Source organism: Phasianus colchicus, chromosome 2 (genome assembly GCF_987193195.1).
Source record: "Phasianus colchicus chromosome 2, bPhaCol1.hap1.1, whole genome shotgun sequence".
Taxonomy (NCBI): Eukaryota; Metazoa; Chordata; class Aves; order Galliformes; family Phasianidae; genus Phasianus; species Phasianus colchicus.
Window position 1 is genome coordinate 64047962 of NC_143437.1, and position 20743 is coordinate 64068704.

Sequence of the window (20743 nt, forward strand, 5' to 3'; positions counted from 1 at the left end):
TATTATGTGTTTCTTTTGTAATCAAATGACTGGAATCCATACAGCTGTGAGGACCCACAATATCAAAGATGATAATCCTATATGTAGCCTTTAGGTAAGCTTCTTACACCACATCTCTATAATATTAATTTATGAGTGGTAAATTATAATGGCAATCTACTGTTAATTTCTACTGTTTTAATAATCTTAGGAACTAAATTAATATTTGAATGGATATGGAAATTAAGGTAAAGAGTGAAATTAAAGAAGTCACATTGTTATAATTGTATCTGTCACACTTCTGGCCCAGTTGGGTCTAGTTCTGTGACTAATGGAACAGAGGGACACAGGGACCCATGCACTGGGAAAGGGGGAAGGGGGAAAGGAAAGGCAGGGAGATGGGACTGAAAAAAAACCCAGCAGCAATGAGCTAAAGAAGAAAACTAAATTTAAAATTATATTAAACTAATGTAAACTAATTTACTAAATATGATAACAGAATGTGAGATAACACAATTAATACAATTGAGACTGAAGCTAATAAACCAAATAAATAAGAAAGAGTGTATTTGAAAACTGAATGCTGAAGGCGAGATGATCAGTGAGTGTCCAGAGCCAAGGCATACAAGAGACATATCATGACTCCCAGTCAGTTTTATCTTTCTCTCTGAACAGAAAACAGAAACAGAATAATGAAGTATTCTGGGAGTTGTAGTTTATTCTGTCGCTTCTGAGGCAGGTACTCAGAACTATCAACAGCTCAGTTTGTTCCCTTAAGTTACTCCACACTGCCGCCAAAATATTCTGCTTGTGTTACATTCAAAGAATGGAAGGGAAGAATTGACTGTATACTTGAACTCGATCCTATAAAGAGTAGCAGCCCACAAGTTATAAGAATTACAGCTGCAGCCAAGAGTGAACACCAGGAAAGAATAGAGGCGGCTTGGCAGCCTTGCTGTTTTAGCTAAATGCTTCTAGCTGGAAGGTTATCAACCAAAAAAAAATCTGGTATATATTTTATTGATAAAAAGAGAGATGCAGATGGCACTCTGGGAAGCAGTTAAATTACTAAATGTGTAACACTCTCATTAGTTATAATCATCTAATTCCACTTATTTTAACAAGAAGATCTGTACACAAACATATGCACATTTTGCAATCACTCATCATAGAACTGTAGCAACATTATTTATTGATTATTAATATTTTTTCTGAGGAAAGCACACACATAGAAAAAAGGACAAATAGAAAGAGCATTTTGATCTGCTAAGGCTGCATGACAAAATGCCCAGGCATTCTGATCAGCTAGTAGCAGGCCTTTGTCTCAGATTCTTTTCCACTCTGCCAATTTTTTAAAGGAGAAAAAAAAAAAAAAAAATACAAAAAAAAAAAAAAAAAAGAAAAGAAAAGAAAAAAGAAGTTAGATGAGTATAAAATGCAAAGAGAAAGTAATAAATGTAATGGATGATACATCAGGTTATGGTGCCCAATTCAAGAAGTATTTCAACAGTACTCTCAGACATAAGATTTGATTTTTGGGTGCTGCTGTGTGGAGCCAGGAGTTGAACTAGGTGATTCTTGTATGTCCCTTGCAATTCAGGATATTCCATAATTTGTTATAGCATTTACTGCAACATATACCCTGAGTTCCAAGTCTAGAGGAGAAGTTTTGAAGTGGTGCAAATCAAGAATTCTGCTGCGGAAAATTAATCGCTCATTCTGAATAACTTTTGTGTATAAAATCCATTCTGTACAGCTGTAATGACTGCATAAGTGAGACTATTTCTTGTTTCATTTTGTTAGGAGGCAAAGTATCAGAATTGCTTAGTATAAGTCAGTAGCTTTAACAAAATACAATTTTTTCCCTAGGGTATGAAAGTAGACTGATCATCGGTATAGCAGCTCATTTATTGAGAATGATAACAAAAAATGTGACTCATAGCAGAGGTTAAACAATTATTCAACCTCTATTCCAACAAATGAGTAAAATGGATATTTGCCAATATCAATTTTATAGCATGAGGAAGTAGGAAGTCTACAGAGTAAAGCAGGAATGATCATTCAAAATGCTAGAAGCAGCTAATTGATGAGGACCCCACAACATACTTCCAAGCAGGATGAAGTGTTGTAAAAAAGCTATACAAGCTTCCACTGATTCAATGAGATCTACAAGGACTAGAAAACAGCAAGAATAAATCTATTATTTAATAAAGGGAATGAAGGGGATTTCTTTTCTTTTCTTTTTTTTTTTTTTTCCAAGTTGCAGTTTACCAAAGGTTGTACAAATAGTTCAAAGTGTTTGAAAGAATATGCCCATTTGCTCATCATTTTTAATAAAGAAAATTGATTGCTTTTTTGAATCTGTGAACTCATCTTTTAGGTGACAGTGAAACACCAGTTTCCAGACAACTACACAGTACTGCTGATCTACCCAAAAATAACAAAGGCATGGAGTTCAACAAAATAAAATCATTAGTATTACAAGCATATTACATAGAAATATCTTCCCAATATATATTTTTTTGAAGTTATGCTCCTAAAAGGCTGACATAAATGTTGAAGTCTGACATTAAAATATTCACATTACTAATACAGTGAACTGTTTGTAATGTGAGGTCATAATCAAGGACAGAGGTTGCCAAGGGAGGTGGTCTTGTGGGAGCAATCTGTCTCAACTGCCTACAGCATTTATTTTAGAATGGAATGAATCACTTTCTGGAGAAGTATGTAAGACAAGTGAATACAGATGCAGAGAGGACCTCACATGACTAATCTAGATTATTTGCCTAATTTTTAAGCAATTGTAGCTAGATGAAGTAAATCTCACATTCAAAGTACAAAGTCATCACTAGACATCTACCCAAATATGTATTATAACTCAAAAAAATTGTTTTGTTTTGCAGAAATGAGATGGCAGTGCACTTTGCCATTTCTTTACAGGAAGTCATCTTAGTTACTGCAAAACTTTTGTATTTCTAGAACTCTGTAATGGTGGTTCTGTAGTTGTCCAGTGCATAATACTGATCAATATACTTTTACCAAAGAGCAGGTAATAAACGTCTGAGATGAATGGGGGAAATAAGAGGTAGTACACCTAAAAAAAGCCACACATGAAATATGACATAATAGTTAAAAGGGATTTGATCTTCTATTTTAATAAGTATCATTTACATGTTTTCAAAGATAAAAGAAGACAAATGTGTAAGTTAATAATATGTTATATAGAACAAACCAAGCATTTGGGCATGCACTTCCTGTGGGGGAAGATGTAACTGTGAGAAAGTCACCAAAGAGCTTATCAGACTCTTTGGAAGACTTTATCGCTATGAAACCTTGGGAGACTGTAGTGTAAGACAGAGAGCAAACGGCATCTGTGTCTAAGGGTAAACAGGAGGTTCTTCTGTGTGCGTTGTTAATCTTGTCACAGGTCTCCAAGGTGCCTCTGGCATGTTGGACCAATGTAGGTAAGGGAAGTTGGCAAGCCAGATCCGTAATTTCGGGATAAGGTTTGGCTTTCATCCTTTATCACTGTTGTTTGGGAGAAGCTAGGGCCAATTAACTGATTAGAGGAACTGTTAGAGGGACAGGAACTTCTTGTTTGTAAGTGAATGGTGTATAACATATATGTTGAACACAATAAAGTAGAACTATTCTGATGCTTCAAGACACTGTGAGAGCTCCCTAACTTGACTGAGCACTGACAACTTTCTAGGTCTGAAGCAGAAGAAGCAGACTTGAAAGTCCGGACGCTATCTCCAAGCAATTGGAAGACAAGGAGGTTATCAGGAGTAGTCAAAGTAGATTCACCGAGGGGAAATCATGCTTGACCAACCTGGTAGCCTTCTATGATGTCATCAGTGGCTGGGTAGATGGGGGGAAAGCAGTAGATGTTGTGTACCTTGACTTCAGCAAGACATTTTAGACTGTCTCCTACAACATCCTTGTTATGAAACTCACATTTTCTAAGATAGGTAAGTGGATGGTGAGATGGATTGAGAATTGGATGACTGACAAAGTTCAGAAGGTTGTCATTAGTAGTACAGAGTCTGGCTGGAGGCCACTAGCAGTGTTCCCCATGGGTTGGTGCTGGGTCTGATCTTGTTCAACATCTTCATCAATGACCTGGATGAAGGCATAGAGTCGACCCTCAGCAAGTTTGTTGATGATACATAGCTGAGAAGAGTGGCTGACACACCTGAAGGCTGTGCAACCATTCAGTGAGACCTGGACAGGCTGGAGAGTTGGGCAGAGAGGAACCTGATGAGGTTTAACAAGAGCAAGAGTCTTGCACCTGGAGAGGAATAGCAGCATGCATCAGTACAGGTTAGGGGATGACCTACTGGAGAAAAGCTCTACCGAGAAAGACCTGGGGATCCCGGTAAACAACAGGTTGTCCATGAGCCAGCAGTGTGACTTTGTGGCCAAGAAAGCCACTGGTATCCTGGGATGCATTAAGAAGAGCATGGCCAGCAGGTCAAGGGAGGTTATCCTGCCCCCTCTACTCTGCCCGGGTGAGTCCACATTTGGACTATTGCATTCAATTCTGGACAGAATTCTGGACAGTTCAAAAAAGACTCCTAGAAGGTGGGCCACGAATATAATTAAGGGCCAGAGCATCTTCCATATGAGAAAAGGCTGAATAACCTGTGTCTGTCCAGCCTTGGGAAAAGAAGACTGAGAGGGGATCTGATAAATGTTTATACACATTTGAAGAGGGGTGGGAAGAAAATGGATGAAGCCAGGCACTTCTTGCTGGTGTGTAGTGATAGAACAAGGAGTAATGGCCTAAAACTTGAACAGAGGAAGCTGCATGCTAACTTGCAGAAGAACTTCTTTACAGTAAGGGTAATGGACTATTGGAACAGGTTGCCCAGAGAGGTTGTGGGATCTCCTTCTATGGAGATATTCAAGACTTCTCTGAACACCTGCCTGTGTGACCTACTGTAGAGTACCTGCTTTAGCAGGAGGGTTAGACTTGATGATTGTAGAATCATAGAATCATGATCTCTTGAGATCCAACAACTTCCAACATCTGTAATTCTGTGATTCTGTGATTCCATGATACCAAGTCTACATGATGATCTACTAATAAATTTATGAGTCCTAACCTAAAATCTAACCATCACCAAACCTCAGAATATCCAGATATTCTAGATTCTGCACTGAAATTATAATGGTATTTTTTAAAAACTATTATAGTTCGTACAATTATTTCATAAATTTCATAAAATTAATAAATACTCAGACACAAAATTAAATTCTCTGTATCTTGTTCATACAGTTCAATTTGGTGGTGAATGGAGTTAAATCCATCTGGCTATTTAACTATGGAGTTAAATCCAATGCTGTTCTCTAGGGGTTGATACTGGTGCCTGTCTAGTTCAATGTCTTTATTGATGACCTGGATGAGGGGATTGAGTGCATTCTCAGTAAGTTTGCAGATGACACCATGATGGGAGGAAGTGTCAATCTGCCTGGAGATAGGAAGGCCCTAAAGAGGGATCTGGACAAGCTGGATAGATGGGCTGAGGCCAATGAGATGAAGTTCAACAAGACCAAAGTCCTGTACTTTGGCCACAGCATCTCCAAGTAACACTACAGGCTGAGCGGCTGGAAGACTGTGTGGAAGAAACATACATGCGAGCTGTTGCTTGACATTGATCTCAAGCAAAGCCAGCACTGTGTCCTGATGGCCAAGAAGGCCAATGGCATCTTGGCTTGTATCAGAAATAGTGTTGCCATCAGGAGCAGGGAGGTGGTTGTCCCCCTGTACTCAGCTCTGGTGAGGCTGTGCATCAACTATTGTGTTCAGTTTTGGGCTAAAGAGACACTGAGGCCCTGGAGTGTGTCCAGAGAAGGGCAACAAAGTTGTTAAGGGATCTGGAACACAAGTCTTATGAGGAATGGCTGAGGGAATTGGGAGAACTGAAGACTCAGGGGAGATCTTATCGCTCTCCAGAACTACCTGAAAGGAGGTTGTGGTGAGGTTGGGGAAATATTGGTCGTGGGTGGGTGGTTAGACTGGATTATCTTGGAGGTCTTTTCCAACCTTGGCAATTCTACAATTCTGTAATTCTAATTCAGGCTGTTTTTTTTACTGGGCTTTGTACTAAAAAAAACCTAATCCTTAAATTTCTTTCTTCCATGTGACTTATTTTAAAACCACTTGTAACTGTTTTCATTTCGTATTATCATGCCTAAACTAAACTTGCTAATCATCTCAGTGATGCTTCATGAATGGACACAGATGCAATACATGCTTTAATTTATGAGTCCGAGAGATACTGAGATTCTTATACTATTGTGTGATTAGGCAATCCAAGCAGCTGCTCCATCCTGCAAATATGTATGCTGTCAGAATCTTCTGTCAGAATTGCTGGGAGATAGCACAGTTTAGCTGAGTTGAATGTTTGGAGCTGTCTTGGAAATGCTGAAGCACTGTTTGGATCACCTTTCTGCCTTCTTTTTATTATTATTATTTTTTTTCATTTCAAATTTTCCTCTGCCTCAAATGTGGTTGTTTAACTGCTACAGTATTTCCTTTTCTCTCACAGTCTCTACCACTATTTTTTTTTTTCCTGCAGCATACTCTATCTCTGTATCTGTGCTCTGTCATATCTGTAGTGGTCACTCTCACTTCACCTCCTTCTTTTTCCCTCCTCTGTTAGGCCTCTCAGTACTAAGTGTGATTCTTCTCCTTGGACCACATGCCAATCCTAACATAAATTTTGAATAGTGGAGAACCAGGATGTGAAGGCACCCCTCATGCTTAGCCCCTGCTTTCCCACATACTGTGAAAAGCAGCAGATCAGAGCATTATATTCTATATGACTCCTGATTCTCCTTTCATCATCCGGGAAAGATCATCTCCTGCAACTGGTGGAAAGTACTAGAATATTTTGATATCCAAAGGGTTTGGGATGGAAAAGTTCTGACAAAAGTCAGTTATCTCATATCCTATAAATAGCAATTCTAAGTGAGACCCTTTGAGCTCTTCTGGATCATAGTGGCCTTTGACAATCATCTCTTCTATGTTACTGATCTCTTTGTAGGTGTTGTAGTTTCCACAGAAATAAATAGGAGACATTATTTTCAGAGTGACCTTTGTGAATATCTTGCATCTTGACCGAGGGCATATGCAATGGTAGTTAACCACTTTATAGAACACTGATCACAAGCCTCTTTATTCTAAACAGTGAAGTTAGGCTCAGTCATTCCCTTCTTTTTCTTACTGCATGGCACAGAAGTAGATTTCAAAAGAAAAGAACTATCTTCAAGCAAACAAAAGATAATAATAATTCAGAATAATTATAAGCTCTATTTTAGAACTTTATTAAACCAAATACTGATTTTCTTAACTTGCTTTGAGTAGATATTTTTAGAAGGTGGAGGAGTATAATCTTCATTTATCTTTGAAGTCATTTTACAGTGCTTAAGTTTCTCTCTGCAGCTATGAAGACTGTGTCTTGACAGTGACATATCACTTTGTTTGTAAAATCAATCAACAATGTAGATGATGTTTAGAGATTATATCTAACTACTGCCCCAAATTCATAATGGAAAATAAGATAAGAAGCTTAAAAAATGGCAGTAGTATTTCAAATTTCAATATAAATAGTCCAAGAAACAGCATTTACCCCTTCTTGACAAGATATCATCAACACAAATCTTATTTCAGATTTCTTCTCCTGTGTAATCAATACACATTGCAGAACAATTATACTAGCTTACCCTCCAGAAAATCTTCATAAATATTCTTCAAACGCCTCTTGCACAAATTGCCCCATCTGTAGCGTGCATCTATTTGCTTCAATTTAATTTACTTATGTTGGTTGCTTACTGTTTCTTAGCAGAATTTATGGTCACCAGAACTCAGTAGCTATGTTTCCTCCACTCGTTGTGCTCAGGTTCTTTTGTGTTGTTGTTTTTTCAGGGTTCATGAAATCCTTTTGTTTTTTCCATGTTCCACCATAAAATCTGCTGTCAAGGTTGCAAGCCTAGCACTGCAACTTCTGCTTACACTAGTTCAACTTCTCCTTTCATTCCTAGCAACATAACAACTCTTCCATGGACCTAGGATTTGTTACTTCTCTACTTCAAAGAATTTTAGAGGCTGGAAATGACCTCTAGAGATTATCTACTCCAACCCCCCTGCAAAGCAGGCTCCCTAAACCAGGATGCAAAGGTAGGCGTCCAGGTAGGTCTTGAACCTATCCAGAGAAGGAGGCTCCTCAGTCTCTCTTGGCAGCCTGTTTCAGTGCTCCATCACCCTTACTGTGAAGAAGTTTTTATGCACATTTGTGTGGAAATTCCTAGGCTTCATTTTATGGCTGTTTCCCCCTCACTGCACACCTCTGAAAAGAATCTGGCCTTGTCCCTTTGCCTCCCACACCATAGATATTTATAGATATCGATCAGATCCCCTCTAAATCTTCTTTTCTCAAGGCTGAACCAAACCAGATCACTCAGCCTTTCCTCATCATAGAGGTGCTCCAAGCCCTTTATTATCTTTTTGTCCCTCTGCTACATTCTTGGAGATTCCGGTCTTTTTTTGTACCAGGGAGCCCAAAAATTGACACAATATACCAAGTGAGGCCTCATCAGGGCAAAGTAGAGGGGGAGGATCACCTCCCTTGACCTGCTGGCCATGCTTTTTTTAGTGCACCCCAGAATGCCATTGGCCTTGGCCACAAGGGCACACTGCTGGCTCATGGCTGAACTGCTGTCCACCAGGACACCCAGGTCCCTCTTTGCAGAGCTCCTCTCCAGTAGGTCATCCCCCAACTTTTACTGGCGCATGCAGTTATTCCTCCCTAGGAAGGGGAGATTCTACACTTGCATTTGTTGAACCTCATCTGGTTCCTCTCTGCCCAACTCTCAACCCTGTTCAGGTCTCACTGAATGGCAGCACAGCCTTCTGGTGCGTCAGCCATTCCTCCCAGCTTTGTATCATCAGCAAACTTGCTGAGAGTGGAAATCTGAAAGTATTCAAATCCCATTCTTCTCTGGAGATAAAACATTGCAGCTGGCTTGTATGACATGGGCAATGTGCTTTTACATCCCATGTGATTATTTTCCTCTCAAATAGAGCAGTGCTTTAGAGCAACACACAATTCCTCTTAATAGCTCTTTTTAAAAGGACTGAGAGAACAGCAATATGATTCCTCTCTTAAACCACAGGGCTAAAATCACACCGCCCAAATATTTTAATTTGGGAGTGGAAAGAGGACAAAACAATTTGGTTGCACATAATAGTTCAGTAGGACTGAGAGCAAAGATATACATGAGTTGATGATGTAACAAGTTATTGAGGTTGGTCATTTCATAAATGATGATCTACGTGTATCACAGCAATATTTGGCCATGGTGAGGATGACAATATGTGGCACTCAGATATATTAGCTATCCTCAAGGAGAGTCAAGAGCATGGCACTTTAGTTATTTTTAAATGAAGAAACATGCTACGACACTAGGGTAGACTGTAAGTTATTTCTAATCATCAGGTTATCAATTTTCCTAGTTTTTGTGTTCAGCCTGCTAGTTTTATGTTTTCATTGCCTTCCTTTTTTTTTTTTTTTTTTTTTTTTATGTATTAATGAAAAATATATTTAAAAAGGTTTTGTTATTTATATACATTAACTATATTATATATTATATGCATCCCAAGACAATTTCTGTTCACTCAGTGTGGCCCAGGCAATCCTGCAATACTGACTAGCTTAAAGTCATAAGTGATGCATTAAGTGTATCCAAAGGCAGGAGAAAATAGCTGCCTTTTTTCTTTTCTGGTCAGTTCCCTGTGACAAGTATCTTAAAAGTTTTGGCAGGTTAAAACAAGTAATAGTGAGACCCAATTTGAATGACAGAGATCCTCAAGTAGTTCATGTATCACGACTGATATCTTGGCACATATTTGTGCATGTAGGGGTGATAAATTAAAGAAATTAAAAATATATCATTAAAATAAAATATTAAAATATTAAATATATAATAAAATAAATAATTTCTTTTTTTTTTATGTTCCAAAATTTTTTTATCTAATCATTTTATATCACCTCTGTGAGAAGTCACACACAGACAAAATTCTGAGTGTAAATTATAAACCTCTTCAAAACAATGTTTAGCAAATAATGGCCAACTAAATATTTACTGATGAGTAAAACAGGTAAAAAAATAATATGTTAAAACAGCTCTTCAATATTAGATTATGAAGTGATTACAAGTGTTTCAAATCTATAGTTGATGACAATTTTTTTCCAATGGAAAATGTTTTATAAATATGTTACTGTAAAATTTCAGACTGATGTGATTAACTATTCATTTTCCAGCAATCAAATAATATATGTTATTTTGATGTAATAAAGGATCTCACGATTCTAATATAATGTAAAGCTTTAACAAGATGAATATTTTTATATTGAAACCTAAATAATTTTGAGTTTTCTAAATCAGACAGATTTTGATCCAAATTCCAAGTGATTATTAATTAGAAATCATATTTGTTATTTTTTTTTTTCTAGCAAATGGAGAGGATTTATCCACATGGTCTATAATCTTGCAAAGAACATCTGTGTCATAACTTTGAAATGCCTTTTGTGCTATAATAACTTTGTCTCCTGAAGTCTGAATTATTTCCAAAGACTGTGAAGAAAACTTGCTATGAAAATAAATATCAATCAGATAGGAAAAATTCTTGTACTTCCATGCTGAATGCATATATGAAAGAAAAATATAAGTGCATCAAAATGAATCTTTTTGAATATTGTAACAAAGCTTCTGTTTTTCAACCTGTCTAAGGAGAAAATATTTTAGCACAAATCTTCCTGGGCTGTTCTTACATTGAGAGGAACACTGCCAGGAAATTGAAGATGATCCTTGTCCTCTTCTAAACACTGGTGAAACAAATATACAGTGGCCAATCCAGTTCTATTTCCATTTACACAGGAAAGACATGGACATATTCAAGCACGTCCAGTGAAGGGTCATGAAGATGATTAAGGTTCTGGGACATCTGGCATATAAACTGAGACTGAGAGAGCCTGAACTATTTAGCCTCAAGGTGAAAAAGTTGTGAGGTATTGATAGAATCATATTCATATACATAAGTATCTGATAGAAGGGAGTGAAGAAGACAAAGCCAGACTTCTGAGTGAAGTGTGTACAAACTGAAAAGCAGAGAATTTCCTTTAAAGACAGGGACAGGCTTTTTAACTGTAAGGGTAATCAAGTACTCCAATTGGTTCTCCAGAGAGGTTGTAGAGTCTTTGGAGTTTTTCATAGATTACCCAGTTCTAAGCAGAGGGGTTGAATTAGTCTCCAGAGATGCATTTCAGCCTCAGCTACTCCTTGACTCTGTGGGGTTTTAAATTGAAAATAATACAGAAAACTTGTTTTCAAGCTATTTTGGTATAGACGCTTTTTAGTTCATCTCTTGTGATGGATTATGAGTATTTTTATTACTAATACTCTTTGAAGCACACAGTTTTATGTGTACACTTTGACAGAACATGGTACAGAGCTTTGGCAGAGGGATGGTTAAAAGAAAGAAAGAAAAAGAATTGCAGCCATTATCATAAGGCATAAATCATACTGAGGAAAAGATGAGGGAGAAATACATTCCAGAGAATATAGTTCAGTACCCATATGTTATTCACGTAAACATATTTGTGTATTGAGATATTGGGAATCAAGTATGGCAGAAAAAAAGCCCTGAGTACATGCTATAAAAAAAAAAATATTCAAAGAAAAGTGGTTTCATACTGGATCAGACGAATAAAGTAGAAAAAAGAGCAAACATTCGGTGGCATTCTGAGGTTTTTAAAGACATGATTTAAAAACAACATAAAATGATTCAAGTGATTTAATACAAGAAGCAGAGTTGACATTACATTTGCTTATACTATGGCCTAATTTGTGATATAACTTCATAGAATCATAGAACACTTGGAGTTGAGAGGGACCTTTAAAGGTCATATAGTTCAACTCACCTGCAATGAACAGGGTCATGCACAGCTATAACTGGTTGCCCAGGGCCTTATCTAGCCTTGCCTTGAAAGCCTCCAGGGACAGGCCTTCCAACACCTCTTGGCAACCTGTTCCAGTGCTTCACTACCGTCACTGCAAAGGACTTTTTCCTTATATCTAACCCAAATCTACCCTCTTTAAGATCGAAGCCATTTCCCCTTGTTCTATCACCACATCCCTGATAAAAAGTCTGTCTCCTTCTTTCCTGTAACTCCTCTTTCGATACTGAAAGGCTGCTGTCAGGTGACCTTGCAGCCTTCTCTTCTCCAGGCTGAACACCTGAGCTCTCTCATCCTGTCCTCATTGCAGAGGTGTTTCATCCCTTGGATCATTTTTGTGGCCCTCCTCTGGATGCACACCATCAGGTCTATGTCTCTCCTGTACTGAACAGTCCACATCTGGACGTAGTACCCCAGGTGAGGCCTCACCAGAGCAGAGCAGGCAGGATCACCTCCCTCAACCTGCTGGCCATGCTTCTTTTGATGCAGCCCAGGATACAGTTGGCTTTCTGGGCCAGGAACACACACTGCTGGCTCACATACAGCTTCCCATCCACCAGTACTCCCAAGTCTTTTTCAGCAGGGCTGCACTGAATCCTTTCATTTCCCAGCTTGTATTGGTAGTGAGAGTTGCCTTGACCCAGATGCAGGAATTTGCATTTGGATTTGTTGAATCTCATGAGGTTCTCCTAGGCCGACTGCTCAGGCCTGTCAAGGTCCCTCTGGATGGCATCCCATCCCTCTAGTATGTCAACTACATTGCACAGCTTGGCGTCATCAGCAAACTTGCTTGACTCCCACACTGACCCCACTGTCAATTGATTAAGTTATTAAAGAGTATTGGTCCCAGCCCTGACCCCTGTGGGTGACTGCTTGTCACTGATGTCTATCCAGACATTGAGCCATTGACCACCACTCAGTGGACTCAATCCTGCAGCCAGTTCTTCATCCACTGAACAGTCTACCCATCAAATCCATATCTTTCCTATCTGAAGAGAAGGATGTAGTGGGGTACCCTGTCAAATGCTTTACTGAAGTCAAGATAGATGACATCAGTGACTCTTCCCTTGTCCATTGATGCAGTGACACCATCATAAAATGCCACTGGGTATGTCAAGCAGGATTTGCCCTTGGCAAAGCCATACTGGCTCTATTGTATCACCTCCCTGTCTTCCATGTGCCAAGATGATCTGCTCCATGATCTTTCCCAACACAGAGGTGAGGCCAATAGCTCAGTAGTTCCTGGGGTCATCCTTTTCACACTTCTTCAAAATGGTTGTGATGTTGCCTTTTTTCTAGTCACCAGGGACTTTACCTGATTGCCACAGCTTTTCAAGTATTATTGAGAGTGGCTTACCAACCACATCAGCTAATTCCCTCAGGACTCTGGGATACATCTCATCAGAATCCATAGACTAGTGGATATGAGGTTTCATGGGTGGTCACAAACTTCATCAGCACTTGTAGTGGGAGGGATGTTCCTTCCCCAGTCCCCTCCCAACCAAACCAAACATTTGAGGTCTGTGGAAGGAATATTTGTCTGAGAAGATCGAGGCAAAAATCTTGTGGAGTACTTCAGCCTTTTCCTTATCTATTGTTACCAGCTTGCCTGTGTCACTCACTAGGGAGGAGTTTGCCCCCTAGGATTTTCCTTTTCTAGTTGAGGGACCTATAGAAACCTTTCTTGTTCTTGGCATCCCCTGCCAAGCTTAGTTCAAGCTGGGCCTTGGCTTTCCTGACCCCATCCCTACACAGCCCAGCAGTCTTCATAATCCTTTAATTTTCCAATATTCCTTGAAAGATCATGTGGAAGTTGCAGTTATCTTAAAGTCGGGTCTTCTTGATGTTAGTATTTGTTCTTCAAGGCACATTTCAATGTCAAGTCTACCGATACATCTCACGTGGGCAAATATTCATGCATATTTTCTGTTCCTTCCTACCAAAACTGTGGTAGGTTTTAAAGCCAGAGTAAGGGAGAAGTGAACAATAGTGTGAATACAATATATTCAACATATTTCTAGGAATAATATTTACAGTACACACAGTTCATAAATTCTGTATTTAGTAATTGTAAACATGTTTTCCACTTCCACATCTAAGGTTTGCATGTATTTATTTATGATAGAACAAAATTTATGATTTCATTTCCACTCCATAGAGTATGAAATGAAAAGTTGAGACTCAGAATGGCTCTAGAAATCATTTAAAAAAGTTAAGATTGTTTTCAGTAGTTATGAAAAATCCTGTTCAATAATAAATGCATAAGCACGTGCATCCATTATTGTGCATACAAGTAACCACTAGACAACTGAGAAAAAAAAAAAAAAAGAGAGAGAAATTTTAGGTAAGTTCTTGCTACTTAATTGCCTTTTTTAAAACTGTATGAAAATTGAACATAGTCTAAGAATAAACGTCTCCATATTCCATATTCTAAATATTCCATATTCTAAATATCATGTTTGTGATCAACAATATTCTTTTAGCTAACAAGTGTGATCACATTAATTTTAAAAAGACATTTATTCTCAGAGGACCTGACAAAAAATAATAAATGCCTCTTGAAATTCTAACCATTTAGTGATTATACAGAGAACTAACTGCTGTTGAAAAAGAGGAAAAATGAAGAAGAGGATATATTATAACTTTGGCATTTCTATGGTCACTTTATTTCCATGCCCTAATTTAAAACATTTAAATCTGTCTGGTTAGAAGTCTTGGACAAGCAATAGTATTGAAAAGTTTGTTAGGATTTCCTTTCAAGCTACTCAAGGGAGCTTGATAAAATAATACAAATGTATTTAGAAGTCCACTATGAGAATTCACAAACTTCATAGCAAGGTTTGTATTCTGGAAACCTTTTGGAAAAGTCTGGAAATCTATTTTCTGAAATATATTCTCAGAGTAGACAGGATGAATACAAGTACACAGGTAGGGGCAGAACTGACTATCCATAAAATTATTTCAGGAAAGTTTAGAGGAATAGTAAGATTGAATATGCAATACTTTTGGTCATAGACATTATCACTGTCAAAAATATGAGACAACTCAGGAACAACTCTCTTGCAACCTTATAACTGCAGCTGTATCTACGGTAGAATCTAGGATTGCCTCCTGAGAGCCTTTCTTATCTAGTAGGTCTTTGTCAGCAAAACAGGATTGAGGGGAAAGAAGCGACAGATGCTTTAACAGGCATAGCACAACTTCAGCACTTGGAAATTCTTGAAAATTGTGGAATGGAATGAAAATAAAATGTTTGAGATTGCAATCAGAATTAATACCAGGATAAATTAATGGGCAGTACTAATGAGCAGACAGTCCAGAACAGTAAAAGAAAAGCTGAATTCACTAACAGTAGTACTGAAGCAAAAACTGGGAACTCAGAAACTTGTTTCTGATGGAGGAATAACAAAGGTTCTTGGTATCTCTGAGATGGTCAGGAAAGTACCAAGATGAAACTACGTGACTCCACTACCTGACAAGGAGGCAGCAGTCAAGAACACCTCTTTCTTTGCGCAGTCAGCAGTCTCCTGAATTGTCTACTCACACAGTTCAACTCATGAGATAAATTATGTCATTTACCACTGTGAGATTCTTTTCTCAGAGTTCGTAAACTAGATGATTTAAAGCTCTTACAGCGTTTATGATTTTATGGAAACAGAAAAGAATTCTTTCTACAGCTTGTAAGAGGAAGTCTAAAGTGCACAAAGGTTCAAGCTCTGAGGACTTAAGCAGAGATGAAGATATCAGTAAAACTCTTCAGGAGACATCCCTTCAAGGTCCTTTTGAGCATGATCTGCTATTCCCATTGCTGCACTCTATTATAACAGCAATGAGCCAAGTAGGCATAGTGATCTCACAGAAGGAAAAAATCTTGTAATCAAGAGACATTTACATTTTCACCTGTGGCTAAAAACTTAGTTTCAAACAGGTAAAAGGCCATATGGCAACCCTCCCTCTCTCAAAATTTAAATTTATCTGAGTCCATTTATTTGTTTGTTTATCACAGTGTAATATTACAGAATGAAAGACAATAATTGGCAGTGCTGAAAATAAATGTCTGTGGGTTGCTACGGATGTTAGCTGAGAGCACTGATAAGGAACTGAAGAGGAGTTACGAAAGCTTTGTTGTCTAAATATTCAGCTGACAAAGAGACTTGAGACAAACATTCATGTCCTAAATTCTTCCACTGGGGGATAAGAGTTCTGTTTATAACAAATGCAGCAGAAGTCAAGATAGTGCATTTTAACTGTATTTAGCTGCAAAAGTTTGATAAAGTATTTTAACTTTGTAAAAAGTAGGAAAACCTGAGAACATTATATTTTTATTATCCATGTCCTTGTGTAACTTCAATCTCTACTAATGTGTCCATGTCTGGATGATGAACTGGAAAGCTAGCAATCAACTATCACAAAGGGAGTAATAATTATGCATAAATCTAAGAACTCATTAAAAAATGCTGCTACATATTTTCCAAAAAAAGTAGTTTTAACAAAAGAAAAACAAACTTAAAAGAAATCCAAACATGGAAACAAAAAAGTACTAACATTGCAGTCCTCAACAGATGAAAAGCTGAAGATGCTGTATATAAATATTTATGTTTACACAGAAAAAAATATAGCAATTCTTGTTTATGAAAAAATGTCTTGGTTTTGATTTTTATCTTATACTCAAAACCCAAGTTTACTAATTATTGAGATAGATTCTTCGACATGTAAAAATTTTTTAAGATCCTTTTGTACTTTTCTAGATGAAATCCTAGGTGTTTCAGAGATGGATTATTATTTCTTGTTCCTTAGATTTCATTAATTTCTTACTCTTTTAAGAAGGTCTCAATACAAGGATCTGTTCTTTATTTTCTTCTTTTTTTTTTTTTTTTTTTTTTTTCCCCCCAGGAACCAGGTAGAACTCCGGCTCCATTAGCACAAACAATAACAAGGTTTCCTTACTGTCCTGATATGAACATTATAAACATTTATATTTTGCTAATGTGTGTATATACACAAACAAGTTTATGGTAAAGAACTGTGTAATTTGAGATTGTTTCAATTAAAGTTCAGAGCTCATTGGTATATGTGATTTCGCAAAGTGATCATTTAAACTAGTAAATTATCACTCTGTTCCTCACTGAAAGTGATACTTATGACCACATAATAAAATGCTTTATGGCCTGTTGTTCAGAGCCATAATCCCCCTTTGCTCTTGTAGGAGGAAACCACAAGTCTTTCCACTTAGCTGCCATTAGGATATAGATTGCATTTTCAGTCTTTATGCTGCGATTAAAAAACCTGACAGCCTCTCATCCACAGATGGCAGAAGCCTCTAAAGCTGTTGAACTGGCACTCTCTCAGTTGGCTTTTGATCTGGTTGTTCAGACATAAGAGTCTTTTTAAGCAGAAAACAAAATAGGCTGTTCATGTTCAGTTAGTATAAAACTCTTTTTTGATAGGACTTCGTGGCTTTATATATTTCTTCAGCTGCTTTTAATTAATGCTCTGAAGATACCGTGTATTTTGTATTTAAGGGCTAAAATAACTTTTAAACTCAACTCCATATTAAACGTCTTGATTGCAAGCAAAAGCCATATTTTTTCCCAGTTGACTTGCCACACATTAATTTATTAATAAATTTCTTGAAATAGATACAGATTTTCTCATTTAGCAAGGAATAGAATTCCAATCTATTCACAATTGTATGGAGAGCCATTTTAAAGCAGACTAAATGTATAAATAAATATAAAGCTTTTTTCGTGGGATTGTATTGAGGAACCATAAAACTTAAGGAGATATGGGAAAGCACAGCAACACAAAGCCTATAATTTGCAGAGAACTTTGTCATTCAGGATGAATCCCTGTGTAGTAAATATTTGCATTACTATTTTTATATCAGTTATTCAATGCGTGGAGAGCAAAGCAGCAGTTAACACAGTGGTCTTCAGCGGTGAGGCAAATGAGCTCCCTGACTAGGGAAAATATGTAAACAGGATAAAAGAACTCCTGCCTAGCACACACAAAGAGCACACACTTCTTACTTCTCAAAAAGAAAGTGCTAAATGAAATGGAGAGCGCATCCAACAGCAAGACATGCAGGTATAAATAATAAATGTGCACAGTAAGCAGGCTAAGGCAGCAGTGATGCTGCCATATTGCCTGCTTTGCTGATTACTGTAGTATTTTTGGTTCAAATAAGATAAAAGGAGACACACAAAGGAGTTACATTCAAAATATAGAAAGGTGAAATCACCAGAGAAAGTAGTAGTTTCTAGGGAGTAGGAGGGCATCTAGAGCATGGGGGCAGTAGGGATACCTAGGACAGGGTCCAGCAGCAAGGGCCTGTCCCACCACCCCTTCCACGAGAGGCCAGGGCCATTGATGCAGCCCCAGCCCAGGCACCTCCTTGGGAAAAAGGGCTGAGGCTGGGACAGAAAGCCACAGGAAGGGGTAATGCAGAACAGTGGGGAGATACCCAGCCCTGGTGTGGCCTCATTGGAGCAGAGAAAGACAGGTGGTATGGATTGCTAAAGCCTGAATAAAGTTGGTAGCTCCAAGGGGACAGGCAGGGACAGACATACCTAGGAGTACTACCTGACCTTAAAACAAATACTTGGTCTTTGCTACTTGGCAAAGGTGTTGATATAAGGGAGCTGTTATATCATGGCCTGATGATAGAGAACCTGGTGAACAGGATGGCTGGCCCAGGAAGCAAAGGTACGAGCAGTTCACCTGTTCTTCCCATGTAACCAGAAGAGGTGGATCCAGGGGTGGACCCTGGCTCATTTAAAGGCTAGAGAACCTATCACCAGCTGAGTGTGTCAACTTTTTCCTATTTATGATTATTGGTATTCCTAATGATATTTTGCCTGGCATTTCAAAGAATTTACAGGCAATTTCACTTCCTCTGAGAACCAAGAGCTGGTTTCAGGATTATTTTGTATTAGTGGCAAGAGTTTCTTCCCATTTTTATTGACAACAGAAGTTACAGAAAAAAGTATACCTGCTATTCACTTTGCTGGGAAGTGAGACCTTAAGGGGACATGCCTCAAGATGAATATGAGGGTCTTCAGGACAGTAAGTAGCACACGTAATCAAGAGAGGAGTCTGAACTTCTGTACCTTGAAAAATCTCCTCCAAAGGAATATAGCTTGAAAACAACTTTGCAATCATCATACAGAAATGAACAGTGAACAACAAAATAAAGTAGCTGAGAGGAAACTGTTAAAGGCTGAAAGACGTATTCCTTCCCACTGCATATCCAAAATTAGCATTTAATGAAAAAAATAATGGAATAAGTATCGTTGAGTAGTGCACTATCATGTCCTTGAATGAAGCACTCAACTATGAAAGAAGTATGTAGCCAACAGAGAGTAAACTTAGAAAAAGAAATAATTTGGAGACTAATCAAATAATTAACTTTTTTAAAAAAGAAATTTTGTGCAAAGATCATTTCATTGTGGGAAAATGCATTAATACCTGGCTTAATAAACATCCAATATATGCAAGCAGATATCTTGCTGTTATGATTGCAATCCAAAAATTTTAAATAATCTCTGAGTTGTTTAAAAATTTGATAAAGTATTTATAAAGACCAGTTAGGAGAATTGAAATGGCTAGCAATTACCAAAACTTGCCGTAGCATAAATATTTGGAAATGTTTTTTAGTTTAAATTACCTAGAAGATATTTACCTTTCATATGAAATCTTATCTCAAGCTGCTTTTCAAATGTGATACCCTCCTAAAGATAACAGATGTTTTAGTATTCTGATCGCAAAGCAGTTTTGGAGTCATACAGAGGCTGACAAGTCCATGCTGTACTTCATTGTGCTGCAGTAGAATAGAATGGATTCACAAAGAACCGAGAGGACTGATGTATGCACAGAGCTGGTAGCCTGCTGAGAAATGAATGAGGGTAGAAGCAGAAAAGAGCTATCTGGTGGATGAGCTAAGTACCTTTTCCCCCATCTTCCCCTAAGGGCTTATATATATTTGGAGACTTTGTTTACAAATTTATTACCTAATCTTAATAACATGGCTGCTTCTGACAAGTATATGCTCACAGTGCTCACCTTATCATACATTCATAGAATCATAGAATTACTTGAGTTGGAAAAGACCTTAAAGATCATCGAGTTCAACCGCAACCTAACCATACTACCCTAACTCTAACAACCCACCGCTAAATCATGTCCCTGAGCACCACATCCAAACAGTTTTTAAACACATCCAGGGATGGTGGTTCAACCACCTCTCTGGGGAGCCTATTCCAGTGCTTAAAAATCCCAGTAAAGAAGTTTTTCCCGATGTCCAGCCTAAACCTACCCTGGTGCAACTTAAGGCTGTTTCCCCTCACCTGTCACTTTTCACCAGTGAGAAGAGACCAACCCTGCTCTCGCTGGAAGCACCTTTCAGATATTGGAAGAGAGCAGTAAAGTCTCCTCTCAGACTCCTTTTCCACAGACTAAACAGCCCCAGTTCCTTCAGTTGCTCCTCATATGGCATATTCTCCAAGCCCTTCCCCAGCCTTGTTGCCCTTCTCTGGACCTGCTCCAGCATCTCAATGTCCTTTCTGTACTGAAGTGCCCAAAACTGAACACAGTACTCGAGGTGGGGCCTCACCAGTGCTGAACACAGGGGCTTCTCTAGTTCTGCTTACCATACCATTCTTGATATGAGCCAGGATGCCATTCGCCTTCTTGGCCACCTGGACACACTGCTGGCTCATATTCAGCCAACTGTCTATCAGTAC

At 38.2% G+C, this 20743-nt stretch overlaps 1 long non-coding RNA gene across 4 annotated transcripts; it reads left to right on the forward strand.

The window, feature by feature from the left end:
• The first annotated feature begins 2621 nt into the window (after positions 1 to 2621).
• LOC116240574 (uncharacterized) lies at positions 2622 to 17054 on the forward strand. 4 transcript variants are annotated; one of them, XR_004169333.2, is made up of 4 exons: positions 2622 to 2702; positions 3692 to 3950; positions 10924 to 11054; positions 16896 to 17054. It is a non-coding gene; the product is annotated as an uncharacterized LOC116240574 (long non-coding RNA). The 4 variants fall into 4 exon arrangements; XR_016464753.1 differs by having other exon boundaries at positions 10924 to 11038; XR_016464752.1 differs by lacking the exon at positions 16896 to 17054 and adding an exon at positions 15135 to 15217.
• Positions 17055 to 20743: the final 3689 nt, after the last annotated feature.